The sequence below is a fragment of the Opisthocomus hoazin genome, chromosome 3 (genome assembly GCF_030867145.1).
Source record: "Opisthocomus hoazin isolate bOpiHoa1 chromosome 3, bOpiHoa1.hap1, whole genome shotgun sequence".
NCBI classification, from domain to species: domain Eukaryota; kingdom Metazoa; phylum Chordata; class Aves; order Opisthocomiformes; family Opisthocomidae; genus Opisthocomus; species Opisthocomus hoazin.
In genome coordinates this window covers 19,000,306-19,021,020 of record NC_134416.1, presented here as the reverse complement: position 1 = coordinate 19,021,020, position 20,715 = coordinate 19,000,306, and the positions used below count along the sequence as shown (strand labels likewise).

Genomic DNA, 20,715 nt, shown 5'->3' with positions numbered 1-20,715 from the left:
TAGTACCTGCCTTTTAACCTATTATATGCCGGTTTCAATGACAACCGAGCATTTTCCTTTCTTTTCTGTTTACAGGTATTTTCCAAATGCTGGGAAACTACGCCTGAAAACACAGACTGTCACGTGTCAAAACAGATTGCCATCAAGGACTGCTAATTTATACTTCTAGTCCTAATCTGTGGAATCATCTGTGAACCAAAGTTTCCAGAAGGTCAAAACAATCTGACAAAAAGGACAATAGTGATTTAATTTTTATAGGAATACTGATTTCTAATTTTACTTGTATATTATGTGACCTTTTTACCTTTTTGCTTTATTGTTTAGGTTACTGTTTTTATAATGCAAAACAGTTTTATTTTGTTATGGTTTTGATAGTTATAATTTACTATAGAATTGTCAGTATGAATCTTCTATCATGCATTAGCAGTGGTAGACAAATATGTGTAAGTTTAACATGTGTTTACATATTGGGTGTAATAATTGTGCATGTGTTCCATAGAGATTATAACAAAAAACAAAGAAGACTTTGGATATGATAGAGGAAAACACAGCCTTTAAGTTGTTACAAGGATTTCTTAGAATGATGAATTGGACTCAGGGAACCACTTGTCTTATGTTGCCAACAACCCCTGCAGAGGGACTCCCTTTTATGGTTATTCCCCTTGACTTAAAAGGAGCACTGCTGTATTTATGGGAAATGAAAGACGATACCATCTCCATACCATGGGGAAGTGGAATTACCTACAAACATTATACTTATCCTTCAAATCTTAACTATACCAACATATGGTCTAATTCTAACTGCACTCGAGAGCTTGACAAAAATTTCCTGAATTTAAACAACAAGATAAAATTGTCTATCGACTGCACGGAGGTACCCTGGCTTGACCAGCCTCCTCGACCATTCTGGGGTGTACCTATTACCTTTAAAGACAGTATTCCAGTACAAGCTGAATGGTGTATTGAATTTCCCTCAAACTATGGATCTAAGTGTAGTCCACAATCTAATGACGTACCTTGTATGTGGACTATTGCTGATCATAGAACTCGTTTTACACAATGGGGAGAAAAGCCTCCAATTACCACGCCACTAGGGCCAGTCCAATTATGGAATTGTACTAAAAAGATAACTTGTTCTAATATTGATGACTACCCATGGGTATGGATGGTAGTAGACCTTTACCATGCTTTAAGAAGTGTATGTTTATGTCATAATTATAGTGCTCCAATCCCTAACACAAGGTCAGAGTGTATGATAAAAGTGGATCCCAAACAGGTTAACACATGGGCATATCGTATAGTTTCTAGCAACAATGCTGAGCCACAGGCCAAAAGATGCTGAGTTCCTTTCCAGCATTATCTAAATGGACATAATAGCCTCGATGGACTCGAAAATAGTACGTGTAGCACTTTAACGCTGCCTGCACCGCCTGAAACTGTATGGGTGTGTTCTAATGGACAAATATCAGACTACATTCAACCCTACTGAGATGGATTAGAATGTACTCTAGGTATTCCAAGTTTGTGTCCCACCATAGCTTTTAATTTCATTCAATCCTTAACAAAATCACGAGGACATAGAGCTAAAAGACAGTCACAAATGTGGAACTCTATGCAAGAAAATGGTAATCTTTTTGCCTGGCCAAGCTATTATACACCAGCAATGAGAATAAACTCGGGAATGAATGCTTTTTGGGGTTATTGGACAGTAATTACCAATAATCGATTATATATAGAAAATTTGACATGGCAAGTAGAATCCCTAGTAAACTGGACAAAAACAGCGATTAATGCAGTTGACTTGCAGCTGCAAGCTACATCCAAAAGGACGCTACAAAATAGGTTAGCCTTAGATATGATTTTGTTAAAAGAAAGTGGTGTTTGTGGATGGCTAAATGCCTCCTATCCTGATGAAACCTGTTGTGTTTCTATCCCAAATGTATCCGTCACTTTACATCAAGCCATGGATGAAATGCGTAAGATTGCGGAACAGTCTCGAGAACTCCGTGAAAATATGAAGCAGAAGCCCTGGGAATGGACGGGGTGGATCTCGAAAGTTTTTAATGGACTTGGACTAAACATTAGTGGATGGATACAAAGTTTGATTCAATATGTGCTGATGTTTATTGTACTCCTTATTGTTATTTGTGTGGGTTTATCATGTGTACAATCTTCACTAGCTAAAACTTTTAGTACGCATATTGGAATGCTTAAAATTCATAACCCTGATTATGTTCCTTTAATTCCTTCTCCTATTAGGGAGGAAGATGAGCCCCTCAACCCGTCTGAACCTAAATTCATCTAATATTCCTTTTTGACGAGATTTGACTAAAGTCACGGGGTGAATAATGTAATCGATGGCCTTGCTGGACTTGTCGAATGCAAGACAAAAGACAAACGGACTGAGGTTGTCAAGAGCCGAAGAGCTAAGAAAGGAAGTAAATAACTGCTGCTTATCTTATCAGACAAAAGTAAGGGGGGATAGCCCATCGCTGTAAACTCACTGATCTGTGGGGCGCCGCGGAGCCTGCACAGCCAGAGATTGCTTCAGAGATTGCTTTGGACAAAGCACAGATGGCCCCCGAATACACATACCAAGATGCCCACTCCTAAGGCACGTCAAACAGCTGAGTCCTGCTTGTGATGACACAACATTCCATGCCAAGAGCCAATCAACACATAATAATTCACTTAGTCCCACCTCGCAAAAAGATTTCCAAACATATAAAAACTGGCACTTGAAAACTCTCTTTGGGAGGAGGAGCCAAGTGAGAACTTCACCTGATGGACGGGTTGACAGGCTTGAACCTCTCTTCCCCTCCCAAGAAGGGATGCCATTTTGGTAAAAGTCGCGCCTCTGACTTTGTCAGACTTATCCCCGAGAACACATTGTTAACTAAAGTGCTAAACCATTACCTTGAGCTCATTTTTTGCAGACAGTGCCATTTGTCAACAGCAATCCCGAATCTGTGATACCTGTCGCTTGAAGAAATTACCTATTGTTTCAACTTTGCGAAACTGTTTCAGTGAAAGTCCTTGGAGGTGCTCTGACAGGCAAGTTGAATCTGATCAGTGATTACACATTTCACCCTTTAGACCGAAACTGTTGACCAAGTCTGGGACTGGGAGAACATCCAGCTGCACCTAGACTCCTCTCTGACAGAGACTTTAGAACACGAGGGGGTCTGCTCTGAACCTCGTGACTCAACAGCAGTGCTGTCCTTTTGCCGCTTATCAGACTCCTTTACCCGTTTCAATATGACATATATATGCTGAGATATTCAGAATAATGCAGACATATATTTTTTGGTGTGTTTTACTATTTTTTTTAAATTTTATTAAAAAAAATAAAAAATGCAACATTTGTGGTAAATCTTATGAGAAATGTGACAAAAGGTATTTTTGTTTCTTGAAGTATAAATATGTATGCACATAAAAATTGTTCTATTCATGTCAATTCTTCATATAAAAGTGTCTGTAAAATCACAATTTATATATTTATTTTCCTTCAAAAATTAAATGCTGCTTTCAGAGATGAGCATACGCATCAGGGAAACTACTACATGGGTCTGACTGCTAGCCACCTGCTGTTTCCAGCAAATCGGACTGTGAACTAGTGATCCATGTCATAGCACTATAGCCTCCCCATCCTTTGGAACCCTGCCTCTAAGCTGAACATTTGTAGTTTAATTAGTCCAAGAGAAGACATCATACTTCCTGTTAGCAGAGGCCATACTGAAGATTTCAAGAGCAATAAATATCTAAAAGAAGAGTACAACAAGAAATTAGGAACTAAGAAGAATGTATGAGATTCTCCTGAGTACTATAAACTCTCATAGTATATTTTAATTGTGAATAATTAATACTATTTAAAATAACAAAAGATGATTAGCAATTGGGAATACTTCAATATGATTTTACTAGATCAAGCCATTATTTAGAAAAGTCTCTGAATTCAAATGTCTTCAATTTACAGCTGTTAAAAGCATGTATTGAATGTTTCTGTCTTAAAATGTAAATGTAAAATTTTCATTGTGTTATGAGCATGTATCATTTGTTCTTAATTCTTACCTCTTTGCCTTCCCCTCTCCCCAAAAGACTGTGAGCAAAGTAGGCCCACTAAAGAAATTCTGGCCTCTATATAAGACACAAAGAAAATGTTTATTAAAATATTTATTTATAATAAAATTCACGGAAGTGTTCAATATATTGACTAATACGTATAAAAGCTTTGCTAGAGAGCAAAAATAAAATTTAGAAGATTTACCAATATTCTGTGTTGTTAGAATAAAATATCTTATACTCTAGGAAAATCTAGTGCCTTACTTAAAAGAACAGCTCATTACGTAGATTCTCCAGACTGCAGCAGATTGTAAGTAAAAATTCATTAGAATAATAAATTTTATTTACTTTGCCATATAAATGAATTATTACTGCCAACATTTTAGTTCCATTTCACAAAAAGAATTTTAACTTTGTCCATGATATTTGGCTGGAAAGTGATATGATGTAAACCATGCAGTAAAAAGCCAACTACATCAGCTTGAAAATATCTTGTATCAGAGTTTAGTATCCATCAGCTTCTGTCCTGGGTTCGGCCAGGACAGGGTTAATTTTCACCAGAATCCAGGAAGGGGCACAGCCGGGTGGGCTGACCCAACCCCAACCTGGCCAAACAGAGCCGGGTATTCCATACCATGTGCCGTCATGCTGGGTTCTGGTGGGGGGGGCGGCGCGGCGGGAACTCACTCGCGGCTCGGGAGGGCTCCGCAGCGGTGCGGTCCGAGAGAGCGGTTCTGTTCTGCGGGTTTGTTCTGTGTAATCCCCTTTTCTGTATCGTTGTTGTTACTGTTCCCTTTGTTTGCTGTTCTGTTAAACTGCCCTTATCCCGACCCACCAGTTTCTGCCTGTTTCTTTCCATTCTCCTCTGCACCCCGGCGGGGGGAGGGGCTGCCGCGTGGCGCTTTTGTTGCCGGCTGCAGCCGAAACCAGAACAGCTTCTTATATGATGCCTTTTACTGACATTAGTGGTAATGATGATAGTGTTATATGAGGACTCTGAAAGACTTTGCTCTGATACATCTGAGTTGGAAAGTTTGCAAGTATTCAGATCTAATAACCGATATAATAGATCACTAATTCACTTGCTAGAAATTAAGACTGACCTTTAAAATATTGCGCTTATAAGATTGTAATGACTAGGAAGATAACCAGACCAGACTACACACAAGCACAGGCAGGTGAAAGAAAGCTTAGGTTCTACAGCTGTAGCAGTGTACTTTAGTCCTAACCTTCAACACCCATCTTAGCATGACACAGAGAACAAATATTAGGCTTACTGAGCTACAACACCAGCTAATGACTTAAGATTGTTTCGATTTTTTTTTCTATTTTTTCAGCAAGATATACTGGGAAATACCTGATTAGGAAACATGAAAAGATTTATATAACTACTAATGCAGTTTTAAAGGCTGTATAAACATCAAATATAAATTTCACTTGCAAAGGAACTTAAATTTAATTTTTTTTTCAGCTACTTCAGAATTCAACACTTTGCAGCACCCTCATTAACCCTGTCTGCAACTTATGAAGGTTGTGTACCTGTATAAATGCAGGGCAATGTCTATAATAAGAACTTACTTTTGCACACACAAAAGCATGCGCATGCACACACAATTATGTGAAGAGTGCACACAAGGACATGCTGTTCACTAGTGCTTATTATGACTATTTACTTTTTGTGTTTTCCTGATTTACTTAGTGGGTATTATTCCTCTGTCTGGGTATTTATTTCTTATTTGTTATTTACACCTTTGTCTTCTTCATTAAGTCTACAGCATTTTGTACTTGCCTGAAGTAAATTTCACCTTGATGATATATGCATGTTCATTTTAATCTATCAAGCGTCATTTTGAAGTATGCTTCTGTACTCTAAAGAGCCTGCAACCCCACAGAGTTCAGTGTCATTAACAATATTTATACATAATTATTGTTCTACTATCCAAAATATAGCAAAAATATTTCACGTTTCCAGGCCTAAGCCATCTAAGATGGAACATGAAATGACTCACAAAGACTAACTAGTAACTATTATAGAATCACAGAATCACAGGATCACAGAATGGTAGGGGTTGGAAGGGACCTCTGTGGGTCATCTAGTCCAATCCTTCTGCCGAAGCATGGTCACCTACAGCAGGCTGCACAGGACCTCGTCCAGGCGGGTCTTGAATATCTCCAGAGAAGGAGACTCCACAACCTCCCTGAGCAGCCTGTTCCAGTGCTCCATCACCCTCAGAGGGAAGAAGTTCTTCCTCATGTTCAGACGGAACTTCCTATGGCTTCAGTTTGTGCCCATTGCCCCTTGTCCTGTCTCTTGACACTATTCTTTGTATGCATTTTCCCAACTAAGTACAACAGGTATTTAGAGGCAGCACTGAGTTCTTTCTCCCCTAGTTTGTAAGAAAAATATAGCTACTAAAGAGAACTAGATTTTGCATTAAGCAATTTTTTGTCACTTACTCCATTATTTCTTTCCAGAATTTAGAGTTAACTGGTTTCTTGAAACTTCCCAGATGTCCCTGTCCTTTTTCCATCTGTTATTTGCTTTGCACTGAGGACCTGTTTTTCCTTGTTTTATTTTTACTTCTAATGTATTTATAAACTCTCTCCAACATTGTATTTTATATCCTGTGGTAGTGGTAATTCAGCAACTGTGATAGCCTTTCTTACTGTATCCTCACAGCTTCCTATTATTTTATGCTTTTATTAACTAGTCATGTGGTTCTTTTCTCACCTTTTGTCAAATTTCTTTGTGATCTGTATATCCTTATGGCTGCACCAGGAGCTTTAATGCTCTCTTCCTATGATTTATATCTTTCTTTTGTATTAGGATAGTCTGTCATTACATACTTAATATATTCACTTCCACTTACAGCCAGATCTTCTGCAGATTATCCCAACCATTCTTTTTTGAAGTTTGTTTCGGTGGGGTTTTTTAATGTCTACAGTCCTTGTACTCAATACTGATGTCTATTTACCCATCATTAATAATAATATTTCACTCAAATTGCCTTAATGTTTCATATTCTTAGACAGATTCTTTCTGTTTCTCATAACTGAAGCTAAAGTAACCACCGTCCTAATGGTTTCTGCAATGAAAAACTGACCTAGCTTGATTCTAAAAAGTTAGTTGACTCATATCCTGCCATTCTGCTCTTTCAATTGATTTACAGACAAATTAAATCCTCTTTTTCAACAAATAACGACTTTTAGGTGTTTCTGATTATTTTTATGAATAGAAAGAATGCCTTGCTCTTCTAATTAAACATTCAATAATGGCAGCACTAGCTTTTTATTTTCTTTTTTTTAATACAAAATATGTCTTCAAATATAATATTAATGGTTATATTGTAAGAAATCCATCTTTTTATTTCTTGATTGACGTAATATTAATAAATACATATATATACAACAGATATTTGACACATATTTCTACTTCCTTTTTTTTGCCTGTTTGATGCAATACCTGTCCTGGTTTTGGTTAAAACAGAACCGATTCTCTTCTAGTGTATCTTCCTTACAGCCAGGTTCCCCTAAGTAACAGCATTTTTCTGAAGCTGGCTGCATATTTTACAGACAGTGTCTGCTCCAAAGCTGATAACACCTAATGTTAATAGTCTTACTGAGCTAACGGTAGGAACGGAATACAGAAAAAGGCCCCTGTTTATTACCATAGCAGCCAAGGTCACTGGTAGACCTCTTAGGTCCCGCAAGTGAGGAGTTGGAAGGGGTCACACTTGCGGGGAGGGGCAGACAGGACGGGTGACCCGATATTGACCAATGCGGTATTCCAAGCCATGCACTTCATACTCAGTTTAAAGCTGGGGGATCACGAGGGTCTCGCTTTCTCTGTTCCTCTGAAGAGGACCCTGCTGGCTGTTCTACCTGCGATCCTGATCCAGATCCTGATCCATGCATTCCTGAGTCCAGTTCCTGTCTACTGCTGAGGCCAGTCCGGGACATCCTGGTGCTGCCCAGCAGCTGGTGGCAGAACGCCAGCATCCCGGCAACAAACTCTGACAAACTCAGTATCAATTTTGTATAATTTGCATTATTTCTCTTATTATTAATACTATTAGTATTATTAGTGTTATTAGTAAAACTTTTTATATTCAATTTTTAAGTCTCTCTGCCTTTTCCTCCTTTTCCTTTCCTCTGGTGGGAGGGTGGGGGTTAACAGAGAGCATCTGTCACTCAGTTTATTGACGCCCTGCTTTAAACAGTGAATTCTGTCTTCAGAATAGAAAGAATGCCTTGCTCTTCTAATTTAACATTTAATAGTGTTAGCACTAACTTTTTCTTTTCTTTTTCTCTAATACAAAATATATATTAAAATATAATACCAATGGATATATTGTAAGAAATCCTTCTTTTTTATTTCTTGATTGACGTAATGTTAATAAGTATATATATACCAGATATTTGATACAGTATTTCTACTTCCTTTTTTTCCCTCTTTGATGCAAAACCATAAAAATTACCAAATTTTTAGCTGGCTGCCTTATTATTCTCCCCATTGGCAGATACCAGTGGCATCCTACTCCTAATTGTGATTTCTTTTAGGGTTAGTTGTAGACTTCAGCTGAGAGTGTTTGTTCCAAGATCTTTTTAATGGCAAATACATATATATATTTTCTTGAAAAACCCATTTGGTTTTCATCAACTGGTTTTCAGTCTGAACACCATGCCAGATACTTCTGTTATGAATTATAAGCCACTAGAATTTAGAATTTAAATCTATGTCCCATGTTTGAGGATGCAGCTGAAGGAAAATTAGAGACCAGAAATACAGTATAAGTTGCAAAGTACTATGGACCCTACTATGTAAACTGAACTAGGCAATTGCAACCATCAGCTTCATTTTTACCTAGTTCCTGCATCAGTAACAAGCTTCGCAAAAGGTAAGAGGAACAGTCATGCTAAATAGATAAGGCTTGAATTTAATTTGAGTTGCATTAGTTTTTAAAAAGCAACACATCTTTGAAATCACAAATTTGGGGATTTAAGATTTATTTCTGTGTATTGAATCTTTATACAATAGAATAGCAAGTAGACTGTGCTTCGCTGCTTCACAGATTTGGGGACTCTGTGTCCCAAGTCACCAAGAGCAAAAGGAATGGCAGCATTCCAGTGTATGGCTATAAATGTCTAATGCATAGACTACAGCAATAAAAATAATTTCCATGATTTTAGCATGGAACATTTAGCAAAGCTATAGTTTCATATTTAGCAAAATTTTCAGTACAAACATAACTTTCAGCTAACTAGTTTAAATCCATTAACAGGATTGTGGAAGGTCTTGCTAGTAGATTCATCTGTAATTCAAAAGTGAATAAAAACTAATACTCTAAGGTCTGTTTCTGTTGTCATAATCATCTCTCATTTCTCTCCCACAGGAACTGAACTCTGCTTTTAATTGCACTCAACACTGTAGCACTTCCTTAAATCCATCTTTTTAAGGAAAATCCCCTTTATTATAATTAACTCTCTCAAAAAAAAAACAACAAAAGGACCCCCCAAAATATCCAAAACACAAACTAGAAAAGATACCGGCATTTTGGGATTGAATCTCAAATTGTGCAAGATACACAGGATTGGAAAGTTTTGTTAAAAATTTGGAAGCTTCAGTTCAAGACTGGTTGTGGTTTTTTTTGAAAGACATGGTGTCAGCTATTAAGCAGAAATTAAGCCTCATTGACATAGTCCTTCACCTCACCCTTAATTTCATTGAGGACATAGGGACTAGTATGTTCTTGCTCAGCAAATAGAGATGATGGTAAAAGTTTATCCTCTGACATAAAAAATAATAGGGAAAAGAAGTTGTATGACAGTGCAATATATCCTTGTGAAAGATGTTAGAACCTGTGTTATACATTCCAAGGATGAGAGAATATGTGCTATCTGGCAGGTAGTTTTTCTGTTGATTCAGATATACTAGAGTCCAACACTGCAACTTTGGGTACAGAACAGGCTGATGGAGAAATGTGAAGGCTCCAGCAACTTGCTTACTGGATCTTACACAGAAAGATTTAAAAAGTCTACTCAGCCAAGAAAGAAGACTAGGAGTCTGCTTAATAAAGATATATAAATATCTTCATTAATAAGTCTTTTAGTACAGGGAAGAAAAGTCCAATAAGAATTCCTAATTGGCTGGAAAATGAAACCAGACAAAAATGACATTAAAAGTATTGCTCAAATCTTAACTTTGAGTATGATTAGATAATATTAGATAATACCAAGTGAAATATTAAATTCTTTATTTGCTGCAGCCTTGAATAATGACTTAGCAGCCTTAGGTTTTCTTATCAAAAGCCTTAAATGAAGACAGAATATTCTTACAATTTAAACTGATCAGTTCTGAATTTCAGCCCCCAAAATGTTGTAAAGAGGCAAAATTACTACTCCTGATACATATCAGTTGTGATAATTCCTTTGGTTTATATAAATAATGCAAACATATCTTACTGGCATGACTGGAATTATAATACCCTGCTTGATGGTATCTAAGAATGTATGAACTGGTGTGTTAGAACAGAAATACACTGAGACTAATATTTTATTTCTGACAATGAGCAGTAACAGATAATTCACCAGGAGTGTCACAAAATGTGATTATACAGAATGAGATTCATCCTTTCATACATCTTCACAATTTCCTACAATTTTATGGACTGCGGGCTTCTTGAAAGGAGCCCTTGAAGCAGGCCTTTATTTTTAATACCCTTTCACAATTTTTCCTTATAAGAATTTCTGATCCATTTTTCAATCTATTTATAACTTCTCTATCTATAAAATCACATGCTAGTGACTTCCACAACTTAATTATGTATGCTACAGAAAAGTTCTACCTTTTGTTTTAAATCTTCTGTCTGATAAATCATTGAGAGTTGCTATTTATTTTAGTGTAAGAAATGAAGAATGAATGTTCCTTATTTGCCTGAAATATAACTTTCATAATTTTATGAAACCTTCATACCCTCTCTTACTTATTTCTTTTTTATATTTAAAAGCTTTGGCCTATATTGTTCTTCTCCTTATAGACGCTTTTCTATACCTGTTTCCATCCTTTTTGCCTTTTCTGTACCGTTTCTCATGTTATGATACCTATCTCAACATAGGGTATCAGCATATTAATGTGGTTCAGGCATTAGGTCACAGGGAAATCACATTTAAGTTCCAAATGCTTTCATTTTTAAAATATACTTAGATTACCCTCAGGGTTTCAAAATGATGAAAACTCATTGTATTTCATGTGGAAACACGTAAAACTGCTTACCACAAAACCAGTTTAAAAGCCTATTGAATATAAATATTGAAACTGATATTTGAATAGGTTTTTTTAACTTTGGGGGGAGGTGTTGGAGAACAAGTCATTTGTTCAAGGCTCATTTTTGAAGCTCTAGATAGTGGCATTTTAGGTTTTTTTTCACTTGACCTATTGTACGCAGAAGAAATAAACATACAGTAAGCATAAGTGAATGGCTTACTTTTTGTACTCTTAGGTCATGATTAGGAAGCTGTGGGTTGTGACTGGTCACCAGCCTATTGGGTGGCATGTAATTATTAAAAATGGCTCTGACAGTGGTTTGAGATTGTTTCAGTCGTTAGTATAGAGAAATCACTTTAGCAGGTTCATAGGATGCTTAATGGTTTGTTTTAGTTACTGGTTCATTTTACAGCTTAATTTACACCCTAAATCTCCTAAAGTAATTTTCATAGGTGAAACAGATGGACAATGACAAAAAGAAGAAGCAGCATCTGAAGTTCTGAGTAGTCTGTAGGCCCCATATAAGCAAAGTTTTATCTTGTTGTCAGGATTTATTCATGAACTCAAAGGGTTTCATTCATGTATTCAAAATAGTATACTTTTGGCTGTTATGGCTTGAGACATAAAAGATGAAATTACAAATGCATATAGTTTACCCAATATACAAAACATACTAATGATTTTCATCCAGAATCTAGAAACAAGAGTGATTTGGGATTATCTCTGCAGGAATTACAGTTCTCCCACATCCCGCCAATTACTTTGCTGAATACCATAAACAGAGTTCATGGCAGGGACTCAGAACACGACAAGGAAGTGTGAAGTTTTAATTACTCTGGAATGATAAATGAAGCAATTGCATGTTTTGGTTTTGGGATGTTTTTGTTATTTGTGGGTTGGCTGTGGGTTTTCTTTCCCTGCCTTATTTTGAGATTTATGTTTTCCTCTGCTTTATGTGTAACATCCTTTCCCCTCCCTACAACTTAGGCAACACGAAAAAGAGTAGTTTCAGGCTTACTTGCGAGACCTTCTACTTCAGTCACTGATGAAGTCAAGAAAAGAGCAATCCATCTCCCTCACTACCCCAGTAATTGCCATCCTGAGACAATAGTCAATGGTTACATCAAAACAAGTGCAGTTTTCTGCTGGAGTAAGCACAGTGAAAGTGTTCCCTGTGAAATTATTAAACCGTCTTCCTATCTGTTTTTTTTCCAGAAAGTGCTGATTTAGACACTCCAGATTTTTTTTTGCATCTGTCAGTTTTTATTACTGACTATTCTGTTTAAGTATTCATTAGTAAAATACCCTAGGTCTAGACTATTATTTATCTGGTTTCTACAAAATAGAGTTACAAATAAGCAATACTGGAAGCACTCTGGGCTGTTCCATCCAAAGATCCAAAGAGGGTTAAAGGGGGCCATGGAAGTACAAACATGGTAGTCAGTAAATCTTTGCCCAAGAGGGATGGTGGAAAAACCTGAGTACTCTACTATCATATAAGGATTCATGAGAATTATTTTTCAATTTATTTCTGAACATTGGTAAGACTTTGGGAAATAATATAATATAAGCCTATCTCTGTTGAGAAAAATGTGTGTAAAAAGCAATCACGGTGACAAATTCCCCTCCTCACACTCCTTTGGGCCTGACTCTACACATTACTGAATGCACTGTGCTTCTTGGACTGCTCTGAACGGCCTCACAAAAATACCACAGGTGAAATGCTGAACCGCCAGGTATGAAATCAAACCACAGAGGCAAACACTTAAGGGACAAAAATGTTTGGTTTCTATGGAAAGCTTTTCTTTCCAAGAAAGCAAACCACTTCATTTCTGTTCTCAGTCCTTCAGGAAAAGAAAATGAAAAGTAGAATATCCAACATATAGATCATCAAAGACTCAATCCAGACAATACTTCTGTCATTAATATTAGTCCTATTCCCGGCTTTCTGCTTGCCCTGTTCCATAGTTAAGCATTATCTCTGTTCTCTTCTGTTCCCTGTTTTATAAGAGGAGAAGGACTTAGGCACTCCAAAACTTGGCTGCTTTTTGCAGTTTCATCTATTTTTTTTGCAGTTAAATCCAAGAGAAAATTCTGTCCACTCTCAGTAAACAAATACTCTGCTAATCACTTTTCAGCAGGTTTTTATGACTGCACTTTGTTTGCCATACTAATTGAATAATTTTTTCCACCTTTTTTTCTACAACCGCAACTATGTTCTGAAGGCATTTTTCCTGTATTAAGCACTATAATTTTGCCACCATTCTTTAAATTTGAACACAGTTGTATCAGATTACAAATCATCTATCATTTGGGTCATTCAACTTCCTTATTAGGATCATATTATTTGTAAACATTACTTTCCCAAGCCCTTTCTCTGAGCATTAAGAACAGCTTTTAAAAATTTGCATAATTACTGATGAGAAAAGAGTAATAATTTCTAAGGCAGCATCAACAGTCTTCATTAATAAAAGAGAAATAGTTATACTTGTCATTTTCTGATTTGAAGTGATTTTTAAAGAAAACAATTGCTGGGCCTGAGGTGGGGTATTTTCCCCCTGTTTTAAACTCTTCTTATGACTACCTGTGCTTCTTGCCTTGTCTGTTCTTTTACTACAACACTCCAATTTTCATTGGTACTTGTACTATTGAAGTGATTGTCTATCCCTGTAACACCACATTTATGTCAGGCAGAGGTTTTCCTCTGTAGCCTTACATAAGAGCATCCTTTGATCAAGTACATATTGACTGAAAATAAATCTCACCTGTGCAGACACTGGATGGCTGCATAAATCAAGTAACTGTATTGTTATGAAGATACTACCAAGAATCTGTTGTGTTAATGTGTGCATCTGTTGTAGATTAATCGTCAACAACAGTATATTTAATTTTTAAATGCCTCCTGTAAGTTAATTTCTATTGTAACTGAATGGGAAGTTAAAAATACCATGTAGCTGTCTAACATAAATTACCTGTATCTTCTCCCCCTCCAAAAAAAACCCCAAATAAAACCCTTTTTCGTAATAGTTATAACTGTCTGTTCATCCCCACTTTGCTTTTAATTTACACTAGTTGTATTCTTCACTAATAATGCTTTCAAGTTCTTCAAAGCACTGAATGTTTATCACTTTCTTCTTTCATTGCGCTACTAAAATGGGATGAAGAGTCAGGAAATACTAATTTTCACCATAATTAAATTGCAAATGACAGCAAAAGCATGGAAAGTGGCACATAAGATCCCACACATATTTTAGAAAAAGTATTTTTGAGGAATATGAGAGTGAGTGATTTTATATTGTAGATAATACAGGAGGCCTATAGAGCTAAAACCAATTGTCCCATGGAATGATCCCAGGGCATCAGGCCTCACATGCAGAGTCACACTACCTAAGGCTCCATCGAGCAATATTCAGATTGGGTAGCACTTGGACAAAGTTTCCTCTGGGCCCTTCTCCATTGTTCTAAGATATATTTTTTTCTGTGCTTACTCCTCAAAATGTCTGAGGTAATGTACTGTTGTCAAATGTATTGTAAACCCCCAGGGTGATGTTTTTACAACATTGTATAAACGCTACAAGCTTGTGAAAAAGTGTGATGCTATCAAAATGTATAATGCCATCCTGGAATAGTGATCAATGACTAAATTATGAATAAGGAATACGAACCCAATGTATTCTTGTTCATACTGTCAACTGAGGTGGAACCTAGGACATATTTATCCCACTACTGTATCTGATTTATCCTCAGAAAGAGGTGAATCTTGAAGAAAACTGATCCTCACACAACACTGATAACCAGGTATCCAGGACTTGGGAGGAAAACGAGGAGCTAAGTTATTTCAAAGTGAAGAGAAAGCCATGAGCTGCTGTGCTTCACTTTTTCAGTGAAGTGATTAAAATGGTAAAAAGTAAGACGACTTGTAGATATAGGGATGAACACAAGGAAAGGGGTGATACAGTTTCTGTAGAGGAAGGTTATGACTGACACATTAGTAAAGGTTATTTTAAGGAATATATGATTGTGTGAATATCAGGGAACTCATTGACACAGCCTGCTTGGATTTAAAAAAGCAAAACAAACTCATTTGGTACTCTCCAGAAGGTCTTGAAGAATGACCCTCGAAGAATGACTGATTAACAGAAGAAAGCCCTATTTACAGCTATTTAACATATTATTTTAAAGCAAGTGTTCAAGAAGTTCCTAAATCACTAACTACCGAAGCTAGGAGTCTATGCAAGGGGGAAGAGCATACCATATCATCCTGGTGTCTTCTACTCTTTTCCTAAGCAACTACTATTGCCACTATCTGACACTGAACTCCAAACATAAATATTTACTGATCCAAAATGCCTATTCTTAATGCTGTTCAGATGCCACTGCAATACCATGCTACATCATCACCAAAATTTTATAAAATTAATTTATTCTCCGTGAAATTTAACTCAGAGATAAATTACTTTTAGTTTTTTTAAGATAAAGTTTATTTTTTATGAATACTTGTTTAAGCATGTTGTTTCTCTATAAAACACTGTATATTACTTGTCTAACCACTTTCTAAACATGCTATTAACATTTTTAAAAATTCATTAACAGAGTTTGTAAGCTTCGCTTCAGAAAAAAGCCAGCAAGTGCAATATTACTACTACAGTTGAAGTTAAAACATAATTATCTTCTTATAAAATGTAGAAGAGTATCTAATGTGAAATTCAAGAATGCTGTGTTTAAAGCTGCTGAACAATCAGTACACTGATATTATTTATTTAGGACTAGATGTTTCTTCATATTTTTATTTTCAGTTTCCAACTTTCATAAATCATAAACCTTTTATTTTTAAAGGAGAATAGACTTCATAGAGCTCTTACTGGGAAATTACAATTGACGTAAATTTCTAATGAACAAAGTGAGCCCAATAAATGGTCCTTAGCCATGCTATACAGAAGAGTAAACAAATTAAGTTTACAACATAAAAAATTGAATGGAAACACCTCATATCCACTGAAAAGTTAACCAGTAATGATTCCAGGGCAACAATAGATCCAAATTGATAAGAAACAAATAACTAATTACTTGGAATAAATTTTGATTTGGCATCCCAAACAAAGACCCGCATTTTTGTGTTCTTATTCTTTTTTGTTCATACAATCTGCAAGGGAGTCTAAACCTAACAAGATGTCTCGAGGAAGTTTATTATAAGGATCAAAAGAGTTTTAAGTATTTAGGCAAAACCTTTTAAAACTGGATGGGGGTTTAGTTGCATCTAAGTTAAGGGAAAGATCTTTTCACAAAATGTACTTTAATTCTCCACAGAATATTTAAAATTAATGCAAAGGGAGTGTTTCTCCGGGGAAACAAATGTGCAAAATCACTATTGCAAGAGAGAAATTAATTTTGTAAACCATTATTCTCTAACAGTTGTCTATTTTAACATAATTGACATGATACACAAAATATGTAATATCAAACAATGAAATATTTAAATGTATTTCAGAAGAGAAATAAATTGCTTATGGTTTCACGAATGTAAATTTCATTCAGTATGTATCATTTTTACACTTTAGCTGGATTTATACAGGAAAAAATTATAATTTGGCTAAAATCAGAAACAAGAGTGATGGTGTAGACAATACAATACTTCAATTTGCTATGGAAAATTCTAAGCCTCCTTTACAGTTTAGGAAAATTAAATAGGAAATATTTTTAAGTACCAGGAATACACTAAGTGAGGTGATATATTTTGTTTTAAAAGCAGTAATTACATTATATTTTATATTTATTTTTGATAACGGAGTACTTAGGTGTCTTACTATTTTGTACGAACAAGCGAGTAGTAGGTCAAATGTTAGAACACTACATAAATATTTTCTTAGAAGTGTACTCTCACCCAGAGAGAATAGAGCTGAAAACTCTGGTGGGTTGTTTTTTCTTAAGGTAAAAGTGAAGTGTATTTTTCCTACAATATTTGAGACACTCTACATTTGAGACACTGCTTCACTTTCAAACACCTTCACATTAATGCTTGTCTTCATGTTAATAAATAAAAAAATATTTGCATGAATTGTTATTTGAAAAGAATTTGTGGTCTTTATTGAGACTACAGCAGTAGTTCTCTGAATGAAAGCTCTAAGCATACGCTTTATTACAACTATTATTTTCTATTACTTTCCAGTCTATCTACCAAAAACATGTTGATTAATTCAAAACTAATAATCATTTCAAGATCAATTAGTCTCATGCCTTTACTCGTGTGGGGTTTTTTATGTAATAACCAAGCTCTCCAAACACATAGGAGGAAAAATTGTCAATTTGTATTTCAACAACTGCTAAATAAAGCTGGTAATCAGGAATAGAAGATACAGATTTAATGTCTTTGCCTAGGACAATGTGAAGTATATACTTTCCATCCTCACCTGCTCTCATCAGGAGACTGCTCTAAGTACATCTTTCATAGAGTATTCTGGGAAGGACATTCTACCACTTTGTCAAGAAAATTTAACTAGAGTCTTAACAATTGTCTTAACAATTCAGAGTAGAGTACATGCTGGAATCCAGGATACCCATGTCAAAGCAGCCTAGAGAATTATTCTAGTTTTCCGCTCAGTGATTACTAAATATTCAATTAAAAGTAACCAACAGCAAAATAAGAGATTCAAACATTCTAACTACAGTATCCTTGAACATTAGAAAACTCTTACGTCTTCAGACAATTTAGAATATTTAACCCTGAACTTCCATATGCTGGATAAATAATCCCGTAACAACATTGCTATTTCTTTCACCAATGAATGTCTCAAAACCTAACTTTTCACTTAGATGAAAAGGAATATTTCACTAGATTCCATTTATTTTACATTTTTTGTTTTCTTGTGGAAAAACGGGGAACATCATTTCCTCAAACTAATAAATTTCTCTCAGTTTCACTTCTGAAATGAAAAAACCCCTTCATTCAATTCAAGCTAGCAAACATCAGACTCAGCCTTTGACATCAGACAACAAAAGCCCTGAAGTGCATCTATGCAAATTTTTCCCACTACTTAAACAAAAATGGCCTATCAAGCGTTTCTTCAAGAAAGGACTTGGCATAACTTAGGTATTCTAATGAGGGACTGGAAGATTACGGAAAGTTAACGCTTCATGAAGAATTCCAAGTCTGGTCTTGTGGATAGCCCCAGACTGTCTGCTTGATGTACATGCTAGCTCATTGTTCTACTTACAACACAGACTTGTTACACAGCAGATGTGCAGAATAAGAGAAGTTTATGGGTTTTTTTAAATCAAGAAGTGTAATAGTCACGTAAAGCAAAGGAATGTCTAAGAAAAAAATTTTTAATACTACTTACTATCCAGATATGATATGTTTCTCGTAATTTTACAAATTATATGTTATTTGTTTTACAGAATGAAAGATGGAGAACCTGGGTTTACCTTAATAAATATATTTCTATGTAGACTGTACGAACCAAGTTATTTGGAACTAAATCTCAAGCTGTAGTCTAAGGGGACATAAAGTATTAAGACTGTAAATCTACTTAAGAAATTGTTGTTAATTAAGCTTTCCAAATGTATTTTTCCCTGACATGTGAGGATACTTTTCAATAACTACAGTCTAATTTAGGGAATATAAATGACAACCTGAAAAAAGAATATGATTTCAATCTGCTGCTCCACATGAGCAATTATTAAATTAGCATTGTAATTTTTTATGATTTTTTTTAAACAGATAATATGAGACCTTCCATATGTAAAGTAAACTTATTATGTCATTTAAATATAGCCGAAGTTTTTTATAGATAAAAAAAAATCATTGTTTGAAGCTTATGACTGAATACAAAATGACGGAATCATAGAATGTTCAGGGTTGGAAGGGACCTCTGTGGGTCATCTAGTCCAACACCCCCTGCTGAAGCAGGGTCACCTACAGCAGGCTGCACAGGACCACGTCCAGGCGGGTCTTGAATATCTCCAGAGAAGGAGACTCCACAACCTCCCTGGGCAGCCTGTTCCAGTGCTCCGTCACCCTCAGAGGGAAGAAGTTCTTCCTCATGTTCAAGCGGAAGGAACTTCCTATGCTTCAGTTTGTGCCCATTTCCCCTTGTCCTGTCGGTGGGCACCACTGGAAAGAGTTTGGCCCCATCCTCCTGAAACATAACAGCAAGTTATGTATTGGCCAGAAAGCCAACTGTATCCTGGGCTGCATTAAAAGCAGCGTGGCCAGCAAGTCGAGGGAGGTGATTCTGCCCCTCTACTCTATTCTGGCAAGACCCCACCTGGAGTCCTGCATCCAGCTCTGCAGCCCTCAGCATAGGAAAGGCATGAACCTATTGGAGTTGCCTGTGGAGTTGGCTACAAAAATGACCAGGGGGATGGAACACTTCTCCTATGAGGAAAGGCTGAGAGAGTTGGGCTTCTTCAGGCTGGAGAAGAGAAGGCTCCGGGGTGACCTTAGAGCAGCTTTCCAATACCTGAAGAGGACCTACAAGAAAGCTGGAGAACGACTTTTTAGAAGGGGATGTAGTGATAGGACAAGGGGTAATGGCTTTAAACTGAAAGAGGGTAGGTTTAGGTTAGGTATAAGAAAGAAATTCTTTACTGTGAGGGTGTTGAGGCACTGGCACAGGTTGCCCAGAGTATCTGTGGATGGCCCCTCCCTGGAAGTGTTCAAGGCCAGGTTGGATGGGGCTTAGAGCAACTTGCTCTAGGGGTTGATGGCCCTGCTCACTGCAGGTGGATTTGAACTAGATGATTTTTAAGGTCCCTTCCAACCCAAACCATGCTATGATTCTGTGATAAAAGACATTCAGTAATAATCAAATGCACATTTAGCTATTCAAGTGATTCATATTGTCTGTATGTCATTGGTCTTACTTTATTATTCATTATAAATTATTGTCTAAAAATTATTTTAACTGACAGCTAGTTCAAAAGATTTCAGTTTAACAGCTTGAAAAATTCAATGGCAATTAAGTAATGTTCTAATATAGGTAATTAAATACATAGGTGGCAGTATGAATGAACTCAAATTATGAAATATTATTTGCTAAAGCTGAGATTTAGTGTACAGGCTTCTAGTGTGGCTAGCCAACTACCTGCTGTATCACATGTTGTTCAAATGTCTGTTGTACAGAACCTTTATAATGCTTTATGAAACAGTTAACAGCTTACTGTTTTACTGGTGAGCATCACTCTTATTTATGGTTCTGTACATGTCCTATTTTTTGTGAACCAACAGTATATTTAAACCAATATAGCAAACACAAGGTTTTATCCTATTCACATATTTCTTGACTAGTGTGATGCTATGTTACCATAAAACTACCAGGCCAGAAAACCACAAAATGTGTCAGTTGTTTTTTTTACTTAATTGAACCCAAACTTGAAAGGGGTTGTTTACT

At 36.2% G+C, this 20,715-nt stretch overlaps 1 protein-coding gene across 4 annotated transcripts in view; it reads right to left on the bottom strand.

Annotated features, from left to right (window-relative positions):
• The window catches only part of CSMD3 (CUB and Sushi multiple domains 3), a 767,725-nt gene that overhangs the window by 549,450 nt on the left and 197,560 nt on the right, over window positions 1–20,715 (bottom strand). The window lies entirely within an intron of this gene.